Here is a 17871-nt window from a genome sequence, read left to right as displayed (position 1 = left end):
CTGAACTAATGTATATTACCTACAGAATATTTGCAAGCTCGGAGGGGTACACAGAGATGATTTAAGAAGATCTAAACCTGTATTACTATAGAATGTATATTTCAACCCTGTTTTCAGTATGTGAGGAAACAGTGGGCTGAATCAATCAGTTGCACATCCTACATTTTCTTTTCAGTTTATGTGAACTTGAGGTTTGCGTATGTTCCCAGATATATAGTGCTAAATACTAAAATAAGTCCTTTAATCACAGAACAAGAACAGTCAGCCATAGTGTTAGCTTCCCCAGATATTCATGTCAATGTGATTGACCTCTGAGTTGCAGAGAAGACCTATAAAAGACTAGTCTGTGGTTCATTTTGTACAGTCATTTCATACAGTCATTTACTTGGTTTCATTGGTAAGGCTGCTGAACCACATTCCAGGTCTCATGGTCACAATGCTGTAAGGTGTCTCAACCGTACGAACACCTTTTCCTGAGAAAGCCAGTGTACAGTTCTGTGATAACAACAGTCCACACTTCTCATTAAAATTCAAGTACATATTTGATTGACCTAAACACAAACATTGTTTTCAAAGTACTTTTTATGTCAATTTTGTTTACCACAGCTTTTTTTTCATTATCAGCCAAGAAACGCAGGACTCGGATCAGGAGTCCACAATATAATTACTAAAGCCTTTTATATGTTCATAATACTACAGGAACATAAATTCAACAATACTTACGGGTTCTCATCCAATTAGCCTGGTACACACTAAGAAGTTCACCATGAATCTACCATTGTATTCATTCCACTACTTTGACTGGAAAGTATACTCCATACTGAGGTATAAAGAGGTACTGTTTGTATTGACTAATATATTACTATTTCCATTTATAAATGAGAAAAATGAGGCAAAGAAAGTCTAATTGACTGCTTGAAAAAGAAAATGCAGTGGCAAAGACAGGAAGAGCTACAACAAATTCCGTGCTCTCAAGTCAGTAATCACTTTACATTGCCTTCTCAGAACTATTTTTCAATGGTAATACTTTTTTTAAATTGTTTATTTGATAAGAATATTTTCCTTAAATTCGACTGACAATGCTCATTAAAAACATGCTGACCTGTAAATGAAGGAAAGTGCAAACATAATAGCAAAACCATATATGAAAATAAACATTTGTAAAGAGGAAAGGATAGTACAAATTGAGAACATTTCCATATTGAGAGGAGAACCAGCCATATTTATCCCCGATTAATGTAGTGTTGTGAATATCTTTTTCCAAAAATGATTGAATAAATATTTATTCATAAACACTATTTGTGACTTAAAAGAACAAGCTGCATAGATTGGTTTCATTTATACTACCTCATGCAAGAGTTATTGCAGAAATTTATATCATGCCAAGCCTAAGTCCCATTAGGTTTTCCTTATTATACTTGACTAAAGCTGAAGACTATCCAGAGCAGCAATTCTGAAAGCTTTCTTTTCTTTGCATAAATAACTATCTTCCTCCTAGATCCTCTCTAACTTTCCCTTTCTCAAAACATTTATGCATAGGCCTAGTCCCATTTGCTTTATTTGAACTCAGGCATAGGCTGAAACATTCTTGGGCCATAGCCTAGATGACTACGGTCTTGGTCATTTTGCTGCAAACATTAAGATGAGCTTTCTCCAGGATATACAGAAATACATCCCTGGTTCAGCAGATACTGGTCATCCTAGTGGTTCCTCGGTAAACCCATGCAGCATTTCCTTTAAAAGTCCTGTCAGACTTGAATCACAGCCCCAGTTAATTTCTAGAAATAATTTTCATCACAGCAGCAAGATGCACTGCTATCCTTATCAAGTGTCACAGCTGATGTGTTACTGTAAGCAACAGGTTCTCTCGTTGTTATTATTATTATGAAAACCAAAAGAAAGCTTGAAATACCGGGAGTATTCACTGTTAATTCAAGCATCTGTAGCCCCTCTGAATAACTGAAGCGTAACTTGGTAGCAAAAAAAACTACAAAGAATTTATAACTAGCTAGGTACAATTTTAATAAGAGAACATTCCCAAACTGTGATAAGACAGCTACATTTTAAAATAGCTTCCATTCTACATGTTAAAAGAATATTAGAAAGATGCACGTAACAGGAAAATTAAACAATAAATACTTACAAATACACAAGAAAATCAGCCCCAGCTCCCAGAAATCACTGGTAAGTTGCTTTTGAATTCATGAAACTGACCTGAAAACATAAAAGGAAAAAAAATTGAAACAAAAGAAAGACCTGAACTGATAAATGTTACTTTTTTATTATGATAGAACAGTTATGATACTTAACTATGAACTAAATAAAACAGCACACAAGACTGTTGTCACTATTTCAGCCAAGTAATTTACACAGAATTTGTTTCCAGGAAGCCAATACCAAGAGAAACAATTATTTCATTGTTCTGCATCTCACACCATAGCAACCCAGTCCATTACAGCTTCTAAGAAATATCATAAATGCAAGCATGGTTATCTTTTAATAAGGAAAATAGCTGTGAGGGGTTTTTTGGCAGGTTGGGGGAGTTTTGGCTTGGTTTTTTGTTTTCAAGTGTTACAGAACATTCATTACTTTTAAGAAGTATTTTGTTAACAGCACTTTGCAGCTTAACTGATGTAAAATAATATTGTTTAGGTGCATTTAACTGGAACCCATCTAAGGCAAAATTCATAGAGAAAGACAGACTAATGATTTTGTTCTCCTACAGTCTAGATCCCAGTTAGAAGCTTAGCCTAAGTACAATGCATTCACTATAAGGCACGATTAAATCCAACATTCTTTTTCCTGCATACCCCTCAGTTCTAGTTGGAAAGGTAACAGATGCAACTCAAACCCACAGAGCTTGGCTTATAAAATTCTTTAACTAGCACAATGACTCACTTTATGCCTCTAAATATCCATGGTTTCCTCTCTGCAGAACTCCCATGCATTAGAAGGTAGTTCAGTAGTTTATTTTTATTGTTTGGTCTACATACAGCACATTTTTAGTTCTTAGGAAAACAAAGAAACTTTGTTGCACAGCCCTTGTTTTCCTTCCAAAATGTGAGGATGGATATGGCTAACATTAAACTGAAAATAGTCATGGAGCCTGGGCAACTAGTTTAGGTCAAAACCTTTTTGTTCTCTGGGAGCTATCTGATTAATTTGCAGTTCATAAAACAGTGGGTGTAAGCTCAGTCTAAAAACATGTAACTATATTTAAGATGAAATCATCATTTTTGTTAGCCTCCAGTAATCTTCAAGAAACACCTTCCCACAACATTTCTGTATCCTAAAGTGCACCAGCCAGTACTGCACAGTGCCTAGAGACAAGGAGAGAATACCAAACTTATCTCGATGTAGAATATCCTCCTTATTTCATACACCCACCCTTGAAGTGCATATTATTCATTCCAACCAAGCCCTCCCCCATCCTGAAAGTACACATTTGTGCCTTCTCTCCTGTAATGCCAGCAGTCAACAAATCTCATTTGCTGTATCAGTGCAGTGTTATATATTTTAAAAGCAAGTCTGAATCTTATTATCAGCTGATTTATGCCATTAGTGTGCTTTGGAGCCACCAATTAAACAAGGACAGTTGTTCATAAGGTCACAGTTAATTAATCTGAAAGAGTATAAATACACTTTAATGCACACCACCTCATGTAGAGAATTTAGGAACAAAGCACCCAAACCTTTATTCTGGGCAAGCAATTAGGGGGAAAAGTTAAATATACAAAATTTTAAATTTAGCTTTAGCACTCTTAATTTATCAGGAAAAAGTTCAGTTTGGTAAAAAATCCTGCAGAATAATATGTATATGAAGCCTTGATTCTTACAGCAACAGTGCAAGTGAAGGAGAAGGCAGGACATGGCTAACCATAGCCAGTGATCCTAAGCAAATGAAGGCTTGCTGCTCAGATAACACCTCAGAACTGGGAGCCAGCTGCAGACTTATCTATTACATAGCTGGTCAGGGTGGAAAAAAACAAAAACAACACACCAAACAGGCCAGTCTACTCAAAATGGACTCATCTGAGCTAGGCTGTTGTATTTTTAGTACGTCATACAAAAGTGACTTTCCCTTCAACCACATTCCCTTAGTAAATTTAATAATATAGTGCGATCAATTAAGCGTTCAGTAATAGCAGTGGTCTACCAACGCAGAGTATAAGCAATCTAATCAACCAGAAATAGTTATTGACAGTGAAAATTCAAGTGCAAGGTGCCTGGGGTTTACATGGAAGAAAATGATACCTGTTTCTTACTGCCTTGACTCATTTTACCTTGCATAGTTCCTTGCTCAAAAGATAGATGATATAGCTAACGCATGCATACAAAACAAAAGCACACCTCATGACCTAATTAGATGAAATAGTTGCTAACCATTTTTTCCCCCTTTTACACTTGTAGTCCTATATTCTTTAGCCTCACATCACATTTTTCTTTTTAGCTTTTCAGGTAATTTTACTTAAACAAAAAAAAAATTTTCTTATCCATGTAGAAAACCCTCTGCCCATCAGACATTATCATCATAAAGTTTACTACAAAATCTCTATCAGGTGTATCCTATACCAAGCATACAAAGAAATACAGAATTATTACATAAATAAAATAGACCAAGGACTAATACTATACAGGTTGGTAGTTGTTCCATGCAGATTTTTACACCTGTCTCTTTTACCAATAGAAGACTTGCATCACATTTTTAAAGGTGTTTGGGAGGCCAGCTCCCACTGATGTTGAGAAGACCTAACTCTTTCAGAAGTCTAGGCCTTATGCTATTAGCTCAAACCGTTTACACTTTCACTTTAGATGTCTTGAGTTGAACTCCAGGTGACTACACAGGTGAACAGTTGTTGCATAAACACATACAAGAACAAAGTTTTCTTTAAAGTAGTATTCTGTTAGTTTAATAGGTACAAGTCCCACCAGAAACTTCAGATATTTTGCAGTCGAAACGCTCTCAAAAATCTTCTAAATACCTGCAATTTCTGCAAGTATTTCAGATGCTTGTTTGAAAAGTTGCTAGCATCCTTATCAAAGACTGGCTTTCCCAGTCCCACTATGAAAGGGGAAAAATAGAAAAATAAAGCTGTAAGAGCAACCTATGCTTTGGTTTCAGGTACCTTTGCCAAAAGATGTTTCGTACTTAGATCGGCACATAGCATGCACCAAATGAAAAAGGTTGTTTTCTTTTTCCTGTACCATAGCCAACTTTCTGTTCTACCACTCTGTTAAAATGCAAAAACTTTTGACAGCAGAGGAAAAACACAGTGTAAAGACCTAAATCTGTGTACCAGTGCTTTGGTACTAATCAGCATTTCAACCTAAAAGCTGAAATGTGGCTGCAAGGCAGGAGAACTGAGGCAAACGCAGATGCAATGTAGCAAATCTATACGAACTTACTAGTTATACTTCTCTGACACTTGCTGTTGAAAACACCCAGAGGTAACACACCATGGACTCCCAAGTCATGGAAAGTAGAACAAAAAGCCCAAACAACACAAACTGCCAACACCATGAAAACAAAAAACCACAAAGACAGGGATTTACAAAAGGACCTAAGAGTTCAGGCAACCAGCTTTCAATGAAAATAGCAAAGGCTGATTATCTCCTCGTTTGCCTCAAAAATTTCATTTTAGAAAGCCATAAAAATGTTACATTTTAAATTAAAAGGTTTGGTCAAAAGCAAATCTCATAGCAGTTTTCATTATTTTTACTGTTTGTTTGTTTGGGGTTGGGTTTTTTTGAAAAGGAAAAGGTGTCCTAATATCAGGTAACATGAAATAAGACCAAGGTCATTTCCACAAACACCAAAACGTGACAGGCCTGGCTTAAAAGAAGTGTTAATAAAGTTAACCATCTCTCATTGACTTGACTAAAAATAATGTACAGTCATCCAACAATTTCACAGAATCTTTAAAAATAACTCACTTTTCAAAAAGCTACGCTTTTTCTTGTCCTGCAAACACATATTGACACCAAGAGAATGCTGGACATAAAACAGATTACATACATCACTAAATGACTGCAGGATCTTGTGCGCACTAAGTCTTATGAAGCAAAGAAGATTCCATAAATAGCCAAATGTCACTCATAAAATGGTCCTCTTTTTGCCCAAACAGCTTCTAATAATTCCAAGAGATTTTAGATTTCACTGCTTTGGAAAGCAAAAAAAAAAAATAGTCATAAAAACTTCAATTAAAATATTCAGATTCTTCTAAGATAGATCCTATACAGGTAGTCTCTATTTTCTGTGCACAGACATCAGTGAGCATGAAGGAAGCCTGAAAGTAAAAAATGGAAGCAGTTATTTAGTAAAAAGCATGGCATCATGTTATATCATTTAAGAATGTGGCCTATCATTGTGGGCTGCTGGGACTAAAATATGTACCATTCAACAACTGTTAAAAAACTATTTTCAGAATTATAGAATGATGTGAAATGAGAAAAAGGAATAATACAGAAATGAAGCTATACATTTAGGGCCTGAATCACACAGCAATGTCACACCCTGAAATGTGCAAAATTTCACAGTTAAAACAACATTCATGACCTGTATGTCCCTAGCTACAACTTCAAAAATTAAGGGGGCAGTAGGCTGATTATGATGGGGTCCTTTGAGCTGGATCTCTAAAAATCTTACTTAATTGAGGTAAAGGGCAGAGTTTCAAGATGATTCAACAAAGAATGGTTTACTTACACACAGAAAACTTTTCATTTATGATAATTTTGAAACAGGAAAGTAAACATAGTAATTAACCACTATAGATGAGACTTTCTACAAAAGACATAGGAAATTCCTGTTATCTTCCCTTTGTGTCACTTCTCTTCAATGGCCTGGGATCGTATTTTATTGCCTTTGCTGTCTTGTTTCTTAACTGTTGAGTCTGCTTGGTTCCATGCATTAGCAAAACAACAACTACAAAAAAAACCCAAGCAAACCAAAACCACTGTAATGCTGTTTACCTAATGCTTTTCATTTTAGAAGAGTCCCTCTGCAATGATCCGCATTTAGATTTTTGTACTCTGTACAGAGATTGCAGCCAAATGGTCTATCAAAGGAGGAATCAGAGCATACCACCTGTTACACCACTGGTCATTTTAAGACACATGTTGCATCACACTGAGGTAAGAACAACATAGCATGTATGATGTAAACATCAGTCTCCAAAGCTCTGGACTTGGTCACTGCCTTGGCTACAGATTTTCTGCTCAACCTTCAGCAAGAGTTTCTTTGTGCTTCTTAGCTCCTTATTCACAAAAAGGAGCTACTATTTCTTCCTTCTGTAACAGTGATGCTTTACAATTCTACATACCAGAAGTTGTGATGTCATTATTACAGAAACAAGGCTCAAAAAATACCTAAAATAGGATACCTCTCCAGAGTCTTGCGGGGAGATGTGAGTTCACTCTGCCCACACTCGGAGATGACTGGCCACAAACCCACTCTAATCCAGCTTAGCTATGGTTAGCACTTACGTAAGCTACACAACTTTTAGTTTAGAGCAACCTCACATCTGCCTACAAAAAGCATGTCGACATCCACATACAATAGATGGTGTTTCTGTAAGCTACCTTGGAAAAAATAGGAACACCATAAGCATCACCACGCAACAGTTGTTCCCTGTCTCTCCAAAAAGGGTATCACTCAGTGGTGGCACATGATCTCGCAGCATTTTATTATATAACTGACTATAAGAGCTCCTTATGGTCTCTTCTGTAAAGGCACATGCATTTGCAAAATTGCATTATGTCTTCAACAGGCAGCTCGTGAAGGTTTCTCTGCCGTGTGCCTGCATATCTATAAAGCATCCAATCACTACAGGACCTGAGTACAGAATACAAAATAAAGGTCTTTTGGCTGTATCACTTCATAGCATAGCATCAGGTTAAGACTAGAAAGGGTTTTGATGAAAAGTATTGCACATGTCCAACAACTAATTTAAATGTATTATTATACCTGCCACCAAAATTACACTTGAAAACACCAAAAACATCCAATTCACTGTGCAGATGAAAGAAACACCTAAATATGTATTTATTCTTTTGTATAAAAGGAAGAAGACTAGCATTCCAGGTCTGATAAGCTCTGTACTCATATTTTCAAGCAGATAAGAACCACAAGACACACACCACGCTGCTTGGAAGGCTGAAGGGAGAGGAGGAACTCCGGTTATAATTCAGGGGTTAGAGATAGCAAAAGCCTCCTCAGTGGCCTGGGGTAGGCTGGTAAGCGTGGCAGGCTCCCTGCTCCAGATCAAGGGACCCAGATTTCCCAGCAGTTCCTGCACCAGCCCACCGCCACTCACATGATGTAGCTATGACACAAAAAACACTTCTGAACTTGTGAGCTACATGTCATTTTAATAGCCACAGGCTGGGTCATTCCTAATCAATAGGATTGAATTAAAGAAAACAGAGAAAGCTTTCAAAATGGGTATGTTTCTGTAGCGTTTGCCTATACCGATCCATGTGCTGAAGGCACCACAAAGCAAATTAAGCCCAGAATAAAAAGTTACAGCATTACAAGCCCCAAGAAGCATGACTAGTGTTCCAAATACCAGAAACCCTTCCAATATGTGGTAGTTAGAAGGATATATCAAATACAGAGAGAGTTTTACAGTAAATACAAACTGCACTTGGAAAGTTACTTTCTACACCTGGAGAAGCAGCGGTGTGCAGAGGACTTGGAGATGGCATCCAGGGTCACTCTTCAGGGACATTTATCACACAGCCATTGAAACCAACCACTCAAAGACAGATATGGCAGCTCTGGCATTGACCTGCATGATAATATTTGGCGATTTTTTCCTCATCTCCCTCTCTCTGCCTCAACAGTACTCTCTCTGTTTGGAATGATAGCTTTTTAATCTCTCCCTGTGTGTGTACAGGGACTTGCAACTATAACATGGTCTCAGGACGCTGCTGTAAAACAATCTCACAAGGGTTCTATGGATAAAACTTGAACACAAAATAATGCCAATGTTTTTGTTTATTCTGTAATATCGTTTCACAATAATTGTATTGTGCAAGGAGAACACCACACATAACAGGAGCTGTTAGCCTACCACATTGATGTATTTTTTTTCTTGACAATTGTATTAAAATTATATTAGTAGATTTTGGCTCCCTTTATCTTTTGAATAAGTAACATGTGTCTGGTTCCCTGCTCTTTCATATTCAGACGGATATTTAAAGAAATTTTACTGAAGAATTGGTTTATTTTGTTGAAAAGAGGGTACATTATTTCAGCTCACTCATATGACTGAAAACAACAGTAGAAAAAGTATAAAATGTTATTTAAACTGTAACTTAGCACACAGTTAAGTCTCTTTAATGAGCTTCAGGAGCTCTAGATTGGACTAAATTGAAATTCAATTACAAAACAGAATGGAATTATATTGACTTGTGATTTAAATCAACTCTCTGTATGTACAGGTATGTATCAATTTTATCCCCAGTTTTTAAATACCTATATATATGTATATTTTATCTACAATTGCTGACTTCCTCTGAGCAAATAAACAGTCTTTGTGGAAAGAAAAATGAAAACAAATTCTGTGACTGTATTTTCTTTGCTAGACAAAGCATCAAGAATTGTGTAGAGTTGTGAACAGTTAAATAACATGGGAGGCTTTGAGTCGTACATCGCTGCTCAAAGTCTGAAGCTGTTGCACACAGAACACGGAAAGGGTTTTGGACACATCTTCATCAGGTTCTTTCACTGGACTTGAACACCTACTAAATTGTACTTGTGCTACATTTACCAGATGCAAACTCCTTGGCACAATTTTTGATAGCATAATACCTACATATGCATAAGCAAGGCCTGGAATAGTAACCAGAAACCTCTTAATCAGGAACCTAAAGCCCTCGAGCAGAGAGATATTTATGGGGGAAGGGAGGGAAGTATTAATTGTGCAAGCCCTGTTTTAGCATTATTTCCAAGAGCTACAAATGGTAAGATAGCTGAAGTGTCTATCTGATATTTTAGAGATATCAGCAATAACACTAGTACTTAGGAACACATTACCATATTTAAAATTCCAGCAAAAATATACCATATAGCTCTTGGGATTTGAAAATCCCCTAAAAATTGGAGATTCAACCTGTCACAACTGTGGCTCACTTACACAACAACCAAAAAAAAAAAAACCCTAACAGAGATCGGTCATTTCAATTAAAAAAAAAAGAAAAAAAAAGAAAAAAAATAAAGAAGAAAAAGAAAAATGTAACAATGTATCCTTACCTTCAGAATTTAATATAAGTAGGTTGTGAGCCAAAAGGCCAGGAGCTAAGTCAGCTGTACGCAAACTCACCTTTTTTTCTGACAATTCCATTTTGTCTTATTACAACATAATATGTGTGCCATTTGCTCCCACTGAAACTAGCATTAATCCAGACAAAATATTGGGGTTCTGTATTGGAGAGTACCACATTACTGAAGCTCAGATTTTTCAAAGCTAGGTAAGTAGGACATAAAAATCAATTAGAAGGCCTTAAGAATGTCTGCCTTCAGGTCTACTTCCCTGGATTCCCTGAGGGACAAAACCTCCTTACTACATATCTTGGGGTTTTATTTTTTTCCCAAAACCCTGAAACATAATAATTAAGCTTAAGCCTTTTTTTTTTTTCTTTAAATAAAATAAATAAAAAATAAACCTTCCCCTTTCAGCTCCAATTTTTGAAATTCGTTTCTCCTGACACTAGAAGCAAAGAAGAGGAGGTCTGAGTGCTCTCATTTTAATTTCACTTTAGAAAAATCATAAGTAAATAAAACTTCTTTCTTCAAGGATCTGTTCAGTCAGTTAGAATCCCATCTTACATAGGTATCCTCTATCAGAAAATGGTTCCCCAAGCATGTGGCACAGAGCACTACCAGCACGGATATGGCTTTGTATTCTGCCCAAAGAGCCATTCTATTTGTGATTATCTACAGTAATCAATCCTGAAGACAATTAACTCTCACCTGCCGGACAACTAAATCACATGGGGCGGGGGGAGGGGAGCGCGCGCGCGCACACACACACACACACACACACACACACACACACACACACACACACACACACGGTACCTCGCTCGCCAAGCCCTCAAAAGTGAAACCTCTTAGCCTCCTTTCAGTCTCTCCTAAAGCTTGACTACTTCATTAGTTATATAGTAAGCAAAAAAATTTGTTTAATTAAGGAAAGAGTACACCTTGAAACAGAAATTTGCCTTCAATGGCAAAGCTATCAGTTTGATAAGAATTAAAGCTTTAGAGGCTTAACCAGGTGAAGCCCTAGTTTCTTCTGATTTTCACCTATGACATTTCTGTCAAAATTTCTTTGTGATTTTGGACAATACTTGTTCTTGTTGCCTATCCTCTAAATATTTTTATTTCCTATTTTTTCTGCAACATTCACCTTTGAAACCAGAACTGAAATATATTCACTATATCACGTATTATAACAATATACAGTATTATACATTATATATAATTTGCTGTTCTATTTATTTATTCAATAGATAGAAATCCTTGCAGGTAATACCATCCATCAGATAAATGATACGATGACTCCTAACTCCCATTTATGTTAAGCCCAGTCACGGGTACTAATAGTCAAGCAGGTTAAAATGCTAAAGCACTACTTTCTATCTGTCCATAAAGATCAGGCTTATGTTTATAGCCTGGTTTTTGTATTGTGTATAGAGATTGCATACTAGTAAACTGTTGATCTTGGAGTCAGAGGGGCCCTGCACTTTAGGACAGACTGTCCTAAGCTACAAATTTAAAGGCAAGTTTGGGGGAAGGGTTCTGCTTTTCACGTGATGAAATGATTCCTAGCCTCTTTAGGTAATCATATAAAATCATACCTCCAGGCATTTACTAGCATTGCTCAACATCTATGAGCCTCAGGCTACCTGCACCTGCCCTCAGCATGATACTGACAGGCAGCAATGAAAAGCTGACAGCTAGAGGGGTGACTACTAGGTGCTTTGCGTATATTTCAAAAATGTAAACGAAACACCGATCTTAAATAAATAAATTAATTAAATATTATACACTAAAAAAGTTGGCATTAGTCTGGATAGCAAACCTAAAAATTTTACAAAATTAACTCATCTGCCTGACATGTCTCATTACAAGATCTTATCGCTGGTTTAACTAAACAAAAGAAAATAAATGAGGAAAGAAAAATATACAGGGAATAGCTTACATTTCTTTAAAAAGAAAGTTCTTTAGGAAGCGCTTCAAATATGCCTCTGCCTTGTGCTAAATGAAGCAGCTATTGCTGTGGAATTTTAGGGTGTTGTTTTCTCTGTTTTCTTTTTACCGAACACCAGAGTGAACATTACAGCAACATCCATCAGAAATCATTACAGCACAAGTTATAACTACTCCCCAGCAACTATGAAGTATGTAGGTTGCTTTCTTTTTATTTTTTTTTTTTTTGTAATTTTTTCTGATTCCTCTATTTTACTTCAACTAGACATACTTTGCTTCCTTGAGCTAGAAATTTCCCTTTTTCCAGGTGACTCTGCCCTCCTTTACTGACATATGCACCCTTTGGAATGCAGTGCAAAGTTAATTACTTACATGTAAGTAAACTTGTAATAAAACTTTCTGGGAAATTAAGGAAAATGTAAAGGTTTTAAATCAAAGCCAATGCTACCCTCAGGAACCAAAATCACATTAACAGATCAAATTTCCCACTTGAAGTTTTTAATCCTTATTATCCTCTTTCTTCATTTAAGAAATTGTAAAATATTAGTTATAGTTCCATTGATCACATTTAAAATCTCAGTTAATTTACTGCATACTACTCCTTGCTTCCAAATAACTTAAACCTTCACTTTCTTTCCAACTAAGTGCATTAGGGTGGTACTGCAGGTTGCAGGTACGTTCAAGAACCCAGTGTTCTCAGTGCTGTGTAAATTGCCATAGAGGGTCTTAAAAGCGTACAGTTCTAAGAGGGCATGCATTTTGAAAGTATCAACAGACACACTACTCAGTGTGCATAAATACAGTCCCTCAAAGAAATACCTAAATATCAAAACCCGGGACTCCCCTAACATCACAGGAAGGCATGGCTATTTTTGGAACACGTAGTTAAAACCTGGCTGTACTTGATCTATTGCAGAACAACCACGATTTCAATGGATCTAGGATTTTGCTCTTTTTTCTGTCACCCCAATGAGGTAATGAATCTCTTAGAAATTTTCAGGACTTAACAGAATTATCAATACCTGACAATTTACCACAAAGTCAAACACTACTATTATTAATCACCTCAAGAATACATTGTGCACATATATAACATTTCCAGATGAAATTTTAAAGTACCTTACAAGAAAAGAAATATTTAAGAATACTACAGTTGGATGATATTTTCCCCTATACTGAGTGCCAGCATAAAGTTTGTGGAAGTTTCAAACCATAATTTGAGGATGTAGGAGGGATATCAAGCAACACACAATTTCTAACACTGACAGACTATACTGGAGTCATTTGTGCAATTAAGCAACACCTTAATAGCAAGTCACCTCCTTGAAAATCAGGGAATAAGATTCTACTCAATAAGATCAGAGACAGCAGAATCCCAGTCTAAGCCATGTAAAGCTTTGCAAAAATCAGTAAAAATACTATTAAAACATTTTAAAATCTGTAAGTATAAAAAAATACATTACTGTTACAAGTCAGATGAATCCTCTCTGTAAGCATGCTGACTCCAATTTTAAGACGAACTAATCACAAGTTGCTTAAGTGCATGTACAAAAATTAAGAGATAATTATATAAAAAAATTTACAAAGTGGCTCAAAGCCAACAAAAGAGTCTCCCATCAATCATGTATGATACTCTTCTTGATACCTCTCCCTATGTGGAGAAGCAGCTGTGCTCTACAGCAAGTCCCAACAATCTTTAAAACCTGGCTCCTGCAGACACAATAAGAGGGTCTAAAAATGAGTTCGGCCCTTCTGGTTTTGTTCACTGTTACGTGGCAACATAAGAAGCAGGATTCCCTCCTTTTATAAAATTCAAATCTCACAGAGTTTCGCAGTTGCACCGGCCCAACCCTACAGAAACCAAAGAACTTGCATGGTACAAGTGATGACTACACTTGGCCTCATTATCTCAACTATGCCTTATCCAAGATGTATTTCAACAGCTGACCCTATAATCACACTACAGTCAATAGCGAAACTTTAGGCGATTTCAATGACAAGAACAACTAGAGTTTCAGACAAGAGTAATACTATGTGTAAAAACTGGAAGCAAATACTAACATCACCAGGTTGTCTAACATCACTAGGATTTGGCAAACATACAAATGCAAGAAAAAAAAAATCATATGCAGAACACTTAATTCAAATACATAAAAAGTCCTCTGCGATCACAGCGCACAAATTACTGCTATGCTGTTATTAGGGCTGGCTGGAAGGTATTAAAATTAAGAGTCTTTAACACTGCAGAAACAAATCAGTCAACACTTCAAACTTGTACGGGCTTACTTTATGAAATCAAGCAACCTGCTATTTAATTGTTTAGTTTCTTCACTCTCTAAATGTGGACTGTCCAAGTTCCTGTGATAGGAAGATCTTCTAAAAGAACACACTGCTCTTGAGACATCTCAGACTAGGTGTGGAAAATAAATATCATCATTATACACCTGAACCCAAAATGTAGGTTATGTTCATATTGTTGGAGAACTACACATTAATAGCACACTGTGAAAAGTGAGCATGCTGCAAAAATATCAAGCTACTCAAACAAAACCACTATTGTTCATAATATAGTTTTTCTACTTTGGAAGCGTAATTTGGCATCCTTTCTATTAGGCCCAAGTATTCAGAGTTTCAGATACTCCTACAGAGAAGCTAAGTGGGTTTTATTCAGCTACATGCAAAGAAATATATGGTTCTTTCTTTTTTGTGGCTGAAAATATCTTGTCCACTCCGATAAAAAGTTTGCTGCTAGAGAGGTTAGTAATTAAGCCTTTGGAGTTTGCCATCCATTAAAACTTGGTGATCCCACCCAAAGCGCTTCATCATCAGAACCATCTGGTGTTCTTTCTGCACAATTACCAAAATACAGAACATATTTTGACTTGGCACTTGCATTTGGTAGACACTTTAGTCATTTTATAAGCAACATGACAGCGTCTTGCCAAAGCACAGCCTCAAAAGGAAATTTCAACACACCAGAATCTGCGTTTTATCCTAGGAAGTCCTACCAGAATAGAAAGAAGGAAAGTCTTCACCTTCACCTAATGTCCCCACCTTCACATACAAGACACCTCCTACCAGTTTCATTATTCTATGCTTCCTCTATATGTTGATGATTCAGAGCATTATCTAACAGACTAGGGTAAAGTGAATTGCCTCTAGTTTGAGACTCAGTTTCTTTTAAGATGTCTCGCTCTGAAATCAAACTAATGATATACCAGAAATTAAACTATTAGAAATAAAAGGAACCAAAGTCATTTCACAATAATACTCTGAAGAACCATATCAAGAATATTTCACATGGGAGCCTGACACCACTGTTTTTTTTCCTGTGCCTGCACATACAGCAATAATATGAGCACAGCTCCAAATGCAGGGAAGTCTGAAAAACAAAGGGAGAAGACAGGAATATGGACTACTCTTGAATGATACTAGACTTCTTTTTGGCTCTTGGTTTTCAAGATCTACATAAAAGAAACCATGATGAGAATATCAAATATACTTTCAACAGCATTAATAACTCTCTTGCAGATTGCCTTGAATTGTCTTATTTTACTCATTTCTGCCAGTAAAGTTTGTGGGAAAAGGTGAACATTTCTATGCAGTAATGATATTGTTCTCAGCTTTTCCAGGACAGTATGGATAGCATGAAAAAAAATCAGAGACCTCAACTGAAGTGATTACCAATAAGTCTCAAATCTAGACATTTCAATTACTTTGGGGAATTCTGAGGATAGGTCTACATTTAATGTCCCTCACCTACAAGCATCCCATATTCAAGGACACAAAATGATAACAAACCTATTGGAACATATACCCTAAGGAATTTACTTTATATAGTATTCTAGGTGGAAAAAACTGTTTCTCTCAAAGACTTCTGCTTATTGAACATACATAGTATTAGTCTGGTTGGTGTCAGAATGGGTCAACTGCTCTGAAATTAGTGGAAAAAAATGAAAAAAATGTTTTCTTATATATATATATATATACACACACCAATAACAACAGGCAAATATTTTAAAAAATAGTGCAGCACAGAAAAATATATCCCAGCTGACAACTACAAGTCCCACAGCAAACAAATAAGCTGCTACACTCCACATGGCATGGAAACCTTTAAAGTACCACGATAATATATAAATCAGAAAACACAGGTTTTCAGGTCAGAATAATCCTACCAGGACATGGATTTACACCCATCAAAATTTTCATAGATATAAATTGGACAGATACAGTGAAAGAATAACAGATTAGATAATTGTAGACATGGAGAAATGAACAAAAATTTACCAAAATATTAGTAAGAAAGTTATATAAGAAGTTTGGATGGAATTAAACAAACTATTATTACAAGTAACTTTGTAAGGTTAGTCCCTCAACAAAACAACACTTGAAGAAACAAGTATAATGAAATTATAATAGTAAATGCAAAGAAGAGATGGATAAAATATGTAATCACACAAAAATGTATCTGCACAATAGTGAAAGGTAGCGGAACTGATGAAAGTGGGATGTTAGAAACAGTCAGTTTGGTAAAGAGACCTATGAGTGCATATGACAATCTGAGGAATCACAAATATGTTCATCCTTATTAGACGAGTCGTCAGACAGACAAAACGTAATACATGAGCAAGTAAATAAACATTTGACTCCATAGAGTATCATTCTCATTGGCTGACACTCCAAAGACTATGTATCTCATCTGTTGGCAAAAACAAACTGCACATTACATCCTTATTTTTATACAGGATCTCAGAGCATATTTCCTAACATCAGAGTTTTAAAAAAAACAATATGGTTTATTTATTTCCCATAGGTTTTTTTCCCTTTAATGTTAACATGGGTAACAATATTGCAGCAAGCAGCAAATGGTTAGTCAAGTCATATTCTTGTATTTTTTAAGCATCAGCATCAACTTTCTTAAGTCTCTACCAACAAGAGAAATGAACAAAAGTATTTACTTTCAGGAAGGATAATCAGATTGCTGTCATCTTTCAAAAGCATTATGGGCTGTCTCTGTTATTTCAACTACTGTCATCACAAGTACATGTAACAACTACAATGTGATGATAATATACCATCCCCAAAAGGAACAATCAGATCAAAATGCATAAAAATTAAGAAAGACCATTTAACTTACACCATAGAATCTTGACCAACTACTTTAACATCAGAAAAACTTTCACAGGGAAAGATACTGGTGCTTTCAAGCCAGTGGAATTAATATTTTGGTTTAAGTTTCACAGCATCTAGAAAAGGCCAAACACAATGGGGCAGATTCACTAATCTATTACTTCAGTTTTATTACATGTTAACTTCACAGAAACAGTGAAGTCTTATTTGCTTTGAGACAAGTACTTAGGTTTAATGTCTACATAGAAAAAGAAACATCCTAACACCTCCATCGCACTTTAAAAAAAATCCCATATGTGATAGGTTCTTGTTTCACCTTTTCTAATAAAACTAGCAGTTTACCATTTATAAAAAGTGATACATCCTGGCATATTTTTGATGCAAGTTCTGTACAAGTAACGACATGAGATAGTACTAGATCTAAATTCCTCGAGAACATTAAGACTGAGTTGTCAGCTCTGAAAAACGGACAGTTTTTGCATAGCATATGAGCTAGTTGTGAGCCCAGCACATGGTTGTTTCTACAG

At 36.1% G+C, this 17871-nt stretch overlaps 1 protein-coding gene across 4 annotated transcripts in view; it reads right to left on the bottom strand.

Annotated features, from left to right (window-relative positions):
- Nucleotides 1-17871, bottom strand: part of SOX6 (SRY-box transcription factor 6) — a 383001-nt gene that overhangs the window by 323641 nt on the left and 41489 nt on the right. For all 4 annotated transcript variants that reach the window (XM_064452625.1, XM_064452623.1, XM_064452624.1 and 1 more), the window contains exon 2: nt 2144-2214. The gene's annotated coding sequence lies outside the window, so the exon portion shown is untranslated. The remainder of the gene's footprint in view (nt 1-2143; nt 2215-17871) is intronic.

Source organism: Phalacrocorax carbo, chromosome 5 (assembly GCF_963921805.1).
Source record: "Phalacrocorax carbo chromosome 5, bPhaCar2.1, whole genome shotgun sequence".
Classification (NCBI taxonomy): Eukaryota; Metazoa; Chordata; class Aves; order Suliformes; family Phalacrocoracidae; genus Phalacrocorax; species Phalacrocorax carbo.
The sequence above is the reverse complement of the archived record's forward strand: the minus strand, read 5'-3'. Positions and strand labels throughout refer to the sequence as shown.